Genomic DNA, 6,997 nt, shown 5'->3' on the forward strand with positions numbered 1-6,997 from the left:
TGTAATGGGTCTAAGATTAGAGTGAATAGCAGGATCTAGATTAGGTTTCTTTAAAAGTGGGGTGACAGGTACATTTCTCAGAAGGTCAGGCATCTCGTTATCAGAACATGAGTCAAAAAGGGTGCAACTATGTCTGGGATTTCTAAAACTATTTTAGAAGAGAGTACATCAGTTTGACAGGTCGTAGGGCGCATCTCTTTAAGGGTGTTTCAGGGTGTTTACAAGTGAGTCCCCTGTAATAGCCTCAAAGGAAAATAATGGCTTGTGTTGGATTTGAGGTTCAGGAACAAGAGGCAGTTTCTGCGTTAGCTTTTTTCCTATTAGCAATACTACACTGTGCTTTGTAAACTTTGTCAGCAAACGCTTTCTGTACTGACTCGCAGTCGAAGTTGCAAGGGGTAAACTGTTTTGTCTGGGCTTTAGGGTTTTCCAGTGTCCTGATTATATCAAAAATGTCTTAGTATTATTTGTACAGTTTGAGCTTTGAAAGTAAAAAGAAAACTCAGTTTAAGTATTATTTGTACAGTTTGAGCATTGAAAGTAAAAAGAAAACTCAGTTTAGGATGAAAAATGGCCACACAGTAGTTTTTCTCAATGATTTTCCATTTACTTTTTGCTATCTTGTGATTGTGTTTTTGTCCATATCCGTTCCGCTTTCCCGAGATGTGGAGTAAACCATTGTTGGTTATTTTCCCTTTCTCTAACTTTCTTCTCTTTCAAGGGCACTACCTGATTTATCATCCTATGTACACATTCAACGTAGTTGGATGCCAATGAAGGGGAACGCCGTCAACCCCGTCCCGCCTGATTACGAGGTCCACTCGCAGGACCCGGTCTACACGTCTGGTTTCACCAGACGTGCAGAGCGGGTCCCGCGAGGGGAGGAGGGAGCAAACAACGGGCCGCTCGCAATCGGCCCGTTGTTTGCTCCCTCGTCCATTCCCATTCAGCCGTATGGGGGCTGAAATGGGGAAGGTCCGGGTCTGGGTTCCTAGAAGGAGGAATTACCGGGCCCTCCGAACTCGGAATGGCCCGGTAATTCCTCATTCTGGGAACCTGGACCCGGATGCAATTTCGGCGGCAGCCATGCCGCCAATAGCGGCATGGCTACCGCCGAGGTCGTAATGAGCCCATTAGGTTTCATTTTATTAAAATGTCTGCTAATTACATTTTGTAGGCTATTATTCCTCTGGGAAGCCTTTTTGGGAAGAGTAATCTCAAAGGTCACAGAATAGTGGTCTGACCAAATGCATGGATTAATATGGAGCATTTGTAGATGTAAAATCCTAGCAGCGACCCAGTCCAGGGCCATTACCCTGTACATGTGTGGGTTCTTTGCTCAATATGATAAAATTATGACTGTAAAGCAGTTGCTCCAACTCGGTAACTCCTGGGTCTTTAGGATTCCCTAACCATTTATTAAAATCACAAAGTATAATGGTGGGGCGATGAGGCTTGTTGAAAATCGATAGAATGCCTGATATCTCTTCAAGAAACATTGGCATCGCATTCGTGGGGCGCTACAGCAAGATAAGATGTAGGCAATCGTTAGGGGTGGTAGTAACCTTCATAAGTATAATTTCACACCCTGTACATGTGATAGGTTGGCTGAAAAATGTCTATTCCCTGTTTGGCAATAATGGCCATCCCTCCTTCTCTTCCATGTTCTCTGTGTTGTGCATGGAATTTATATCCATCAGGAGTAGCAAGATCAATACTGGGCCCACTTGAGTCTCTGAGCCATGTCTCAGTGATACACAGAACATCTATGTGTTCATCTTAAATTTGGTCAGAGATATTGATTGCATGTTTATCCTGAGATCTGGTATTTAGTAGGCAGATCTTAAGGGGCTGCCCCTCCTTTGCCTGTATTTCAACCAAGGAGATCATAACTTCCATTGTTGATCCAGATGTAATAGTGGATCAATTTCTTTCCACAGTCTAGTGTTAAAATTATAATATAGGCAAGTCCTAAAGAACAGTTCAACTTTACTTGCGTCTTTTATGACACATGTTTTAACATGTTCATTCCAGTGCTCACCATACAATGTTGCTGCATGCAACCTTGTTTCAACACATATCAGTCTTGTATGATTTCACAAATGCTGCGTTGTTCTTGGAGCCAAGGACGGTACCACAGCAGCTGCTGCTTCCCCTGTCTCTGAAACACAATACAGGATTCTTTAGCCTGGTTTCCTGGTCTCATGCTTTCTACTCTCAAGGGCTCTTGAAAGTAATAGCTTCTTGTCGGAAAGCTTAAGGGAACTTCCCACCTCGCAATACCCTCTTGTTTTTCTGTCTTTCTTCTCTCGTTCAGCACCCATCTCAAAACTGCTGTTTCCTTGTGTGCATTGCCTCGCTGAGAGTGTGCTTTTGTACTCTGCCTTTTATCTGTGTGGGAAAGCTTAATGGAAGTCAGGTGTGATTGTTGGTTAGTAATTGCCTGACCTCGCCTTACCATTGTATTGGGACACATAAGATATACTGCTCGGGTGTTATCTGTTTTCTCCCAGAGCGGGCTGTCCGTGTGAAGGTGTCTGTGTAGGAAAAGGGGGTAGAGTTCCTACATATCTTACCTGGTAGGATGGGGTAAAGGTGTTACAGGGAAGGGGATTCCACACCTCGCCATCCAGTGTCCCACTCTACTCCCTGAAGACCCCTCATCCAGGTGATCCTCCAGCATTGGTCCATCTCATGGAACTGAATCCAAAAGCAATGGTCGTGTCCTGGCCACCTGCATGACATATCCCCGGGGACTAGTGGGTGAGACACCTTCTGGTTTATCACATTCCTATGAGGAAATCTCATCAAATATGGCCCTGCTATGCCCACTCTCTTATGTACGCAGCTCAGGTGTGCATTCAATGTGAGCTCCCCAAAGGCCTCTCCTGTTCATATCCAATCCCTCAAAACTACCTTAACCTTTACTCTGGAACAGTCTAAGGTATGAGTGTCCCTAGACATACCAAGGGCCTCATTACGACTTTTGCGTAATGGGTTAACGGGCTCCGCCAATGGAGTCGGACCCGTTAAACCCATTACGCAAAATTACGCGGTCCCCTCGCGGGACCCGGTAAGGACGCCTGGTAAAGCCAGGCATCGTAACCAGGTCCCGCGAGGGGACCAGCGAGCTAAAAACAGGCCGGTCGTAATCGGCCCGTTGTTAGCTCCCTCTGCCATTCCCATTGAGCCCTATGGGGGCTCAGATGGGAATGGGGAAGGTCCGGGCCCGGGTTCCCAGAGGGATGAATTACCAGGCCTTCCAAACTCAGAATGGCCCGGTAATTCCCCATTCTGGGAACCCGGACACGGTTTTGGCGGCAACCATGCCACCAATAGCGGCATGGTTACTGCCAAAGCCGTAATGAGGCCCCAAGTCTCTTATGTTCGTCCCAAAAATGTCCAACAAAGTGTCTTATTGGCATTACAGCATGTGTAAGAGCAGCTATTTCTATATCTGCATACATAGTGCTAGGTGGAGAAGACAGCATTTTCCAATATACGGTCATGTAAGTGTTGAAGGAGGAGAGTGACACACAGGTTTCGCTAAATCAACTAAAATGCTAAGGATTGGGTCAGGATGTCCATGTAAATCAAGAGTCTACCGTCCTGTTTCAAAACCCTACTTCTGTCCCTCACACTTATAACTAAACTAATGAGGAAGTGGTTGTTCTTGTTGCAGAAGAATGCCTCCCTATTTCTAGACAACGGATCACATTTTCAATTTTTAGGTGGGATCTTTACCTGAAGTAAATGACTACCTTGCCCAGGTCTCAATCCTTTTCCAAGGCACAAAACAAAGTTCCAGATTGTGATGCAAAAAAGCAGTAACATTCTCAGCTCCAACTCAAATGGAAAAGTCCAGTTCAAACATTAACATTCCTCATTGCCTACAGTTATTTCTACACTATTGTGTTCCTGGAGAATGCCTCCATTCTCCAGGTGTCTTGCTCTCAGTGTTTTCACAATGCCAGGGGAATGACTCCCTTCCCCTGGCCTTCCTTAGTTTTGTTCTCACACTCTCTTGACTTTCAATTTCACAGTTCACGTCACCAGGGGGAATGTCTCCCTTCCCCAGGCATTTTCTCAAGCTTACATCACAGTTTACAACACCAGGGGAATGTCTCCCTTCCCCCTGGACTTTTCTCAGGCTCGCTTCATAGTTTATAACACCATTGGCGAATGTCTCCCTTTAGCCTTTCCTATTCTCAGGCATGCTTCACAGTTCACAACATCCGGGGGACTTGCTCCGTTCCCCTGGCCTTTTCTCTGGCTTACATTACAGATTACAAAACCAGGGGCAATGTCTCCCTTCCCCTGGCCTTTTTACTGTTTTGGCACAGTTCACAATATCAGGGGAATGACTCCCTTCCCCTTGCCTCTTTACAGTTTCGGCACAGTTCAAAGTACCAGGGGGAATGACTCCCTTCTACTGGCCCCTTCTATGATTTGCACACTTCTCCCTAACGTAAACTTGGCTTCCAGTCTCATGGCTGTGGTTCCCAGATGTGTAGGGCTCTCTGCTGGAAGTGTGACAGACGTGGTCCACTAACCTGCCAAGTACTGCAACTATGAAGATGACTGATGAACTTTCCTTCTTGTGGGTGCGGGTCCCAGACCCCATATTCATTGCTTTAACCCCCTTTTATAGCCCCAGCAAGGGTCCCAGAAATTCTGGTACATGTCTGGGGTTTGCCAATGCTCTCTGGTTGGTCATGGGCGTGTCTTTACTTCCTCTTTGCTTCTGCCTTCTCTCGTACTCTTCCCTGCTAATCTCCTGTCTGCTACTGCACTGGTTACCTGGCTACCCTCTGAATCACGGGCCAAGGTCCCTGCCCTCCCAGTTGCACACCTACACTGCCTCCGAGCAACCCTGCACTTGGGGCTGTATCTGTAACCTTAAAGTCCCCCAACCCCTGCCGGCGCTATCTATCACTTGCTGGTCTGCTCTTAACCTTGCACTGCCACCTGCCACCTGCCGGCTGCACTTCTTGTTTTTTGATGTTTAGATCCTGCACTTGCTCCTCCTCCCCTTCCCCCTTGCACTTTTCTCCTTTCCTATCCCCTGCACTTGTGCAATCTAAATATCACTGGCCCTAGTAAGATCATTGTCTTGTTCCTCCGTGTTCCCCTCCCCTGCCTCATCGTGCATTGAAACATTTGTGTATCGGTGCGCTATAAATAAAATATGTCATATCATATCATATCTTTCAGGTTTCTCATGGCTTCCCTTGCCTTTTCAGATGCTGCAGTGGCTCTGCAGCATGTTGTGGCCAACAGCATGAGCATCTTCGCCTGCCCATGCCGTTCCTGGGTTTCTCCCCTCTGGACCAATACTCTTCTGCTTTGATGGATGGTGCTTCCATGCTGCACCATTCGAGGACACCTCTGCCCGCTCAGTAAATGTGTCCAGAAGTCCTTCGGTTCTGCTGTGGCTGAAGCGTTCCCCATACTCACGGTTTCGCTCAGGAGGGCTGCTCTCTCTCTCCTCCTTTCCCTCTTCTGTTTTGACTGTGACTTGACCAACAGGAATTTGGGAACCACTAGAATGTTCACTAGTGGTTCTTCATGCCTCCAAATTGCCTCCTCATCTCAGTACCTTTCCTATATTCCTCCCTTGGGTATAGTAGAATCTTCCTCATCTCAATACATGTACTATACTTCTCCCTTGGGTCGACTAGATTCTTTCTCGTCTGAGTACTTATGATTTTGGTTACCTGACATATGTAAATGGGGTGACAATGAAAGGGGGGGACAGGTGAAGTGGATTGGAGTTAAGAAAACTTTCTTACTGGATAGTCGTCCCTGCTCCCATAGGGGGTCCATCCCCATGATATCATCCCACTGACTACCACCCCCAGGGGGACTGTCATGTAGCTGCCTGACATACCTGGTCTCATGGGAAGGGACTCCCCCTCGAGGAGAAGTGACGACATGCAAGGATTCATCACAGCCAACTGCTTCCACAATACCCTACTACGGACTGATTGCAGTCCAAACTCGTGACAAATAACCACTAAAGGAACACACTTCAGAATGAAATAGAGCATCCTCCTCCATAGTAGAGCTGCATAATAATCTAGCTCCTGCAGCAGCCAATTAGAGATAACCTCTAGCAAATACTCCAATTTAGGGACAACATTTCCAATGTAGAATTTCAAAACTGGAGCCAGTGAGAATTTTCTACATTTTTTCTACTTTTCGGTATATCGACTGCCAGCATAGAGGCTTTCTTTCTTAAAATCTCTCTATAAATAGTCTTATTCTGATGGGCCAAAATCACATCTACACAAGGTTATATGTAATCTCCTATCTGACCTTGTCAACAAACCAAGCCTATCTACATCTCTTATCCTTACATCACAATTTCACTGTTTCTGCGAATTCACTTTTACATTATTATCCCCCATTTACTGAGTAAACAGCACAATCAGCCACTGCAGGCCAATTGGTGTCCTGATAGTCATCAGTGTACCCTAGCCAGGACAACTTGATAAAGCCTTATTTAACAGAAATCAAAATTGCCTTCTCTAATGCTTCACCTATATCAGCCACATATAAATTGAATAGGTGAGGTGCCAAAGCACACCCTTGCCGCAATCCGGAACTTGTATCTATTTTCCTTGACATTGCTCCCTCATTGTTTAACCTCATCTGAATTGAGGTTTCAGTGTGAAGGTGGATCCCCATTTTTAGGAGGCCTATAGGGGTTCCCCACTTATATAATTTGGCCCACAGCAAGTTCCGGTCCACTAAATCAAGTGAAGATATCCAATGATACCATATATAAAGATGCAACATTTTTACCCGAAGCCAGAATCTCTAGTCAGGTCATAAGGAAACCATTACAATCCATCACCACATTGCAAATAAACCCTGTTTGAACCTTAGTTAGTAGTCCTTTCTCACTCACCCAATTCTCCACTTTATCCAGAATTAGCACTGCAAAGATCTTGTCGATATGCTGATGATGTTTAGCCACTCTGACTCTAGCTTT

The sequence above is a fragment of the Ambystoma mexicanum genome, chromosome 5q, assembly GCF_040938575.1.
Source record: "Ambystoma mexicanum isolate Mex_15411 chromosome 5q, UKY_AmexF1_1, whole genome shotgun sequence".
Classification (NCBI taxonomy): Eukaryota; Metazoa; Chordata; class Amphibia; order Caudata; family Ambystomatidae; genus Ambystoma; species Ambystoma mexicanum.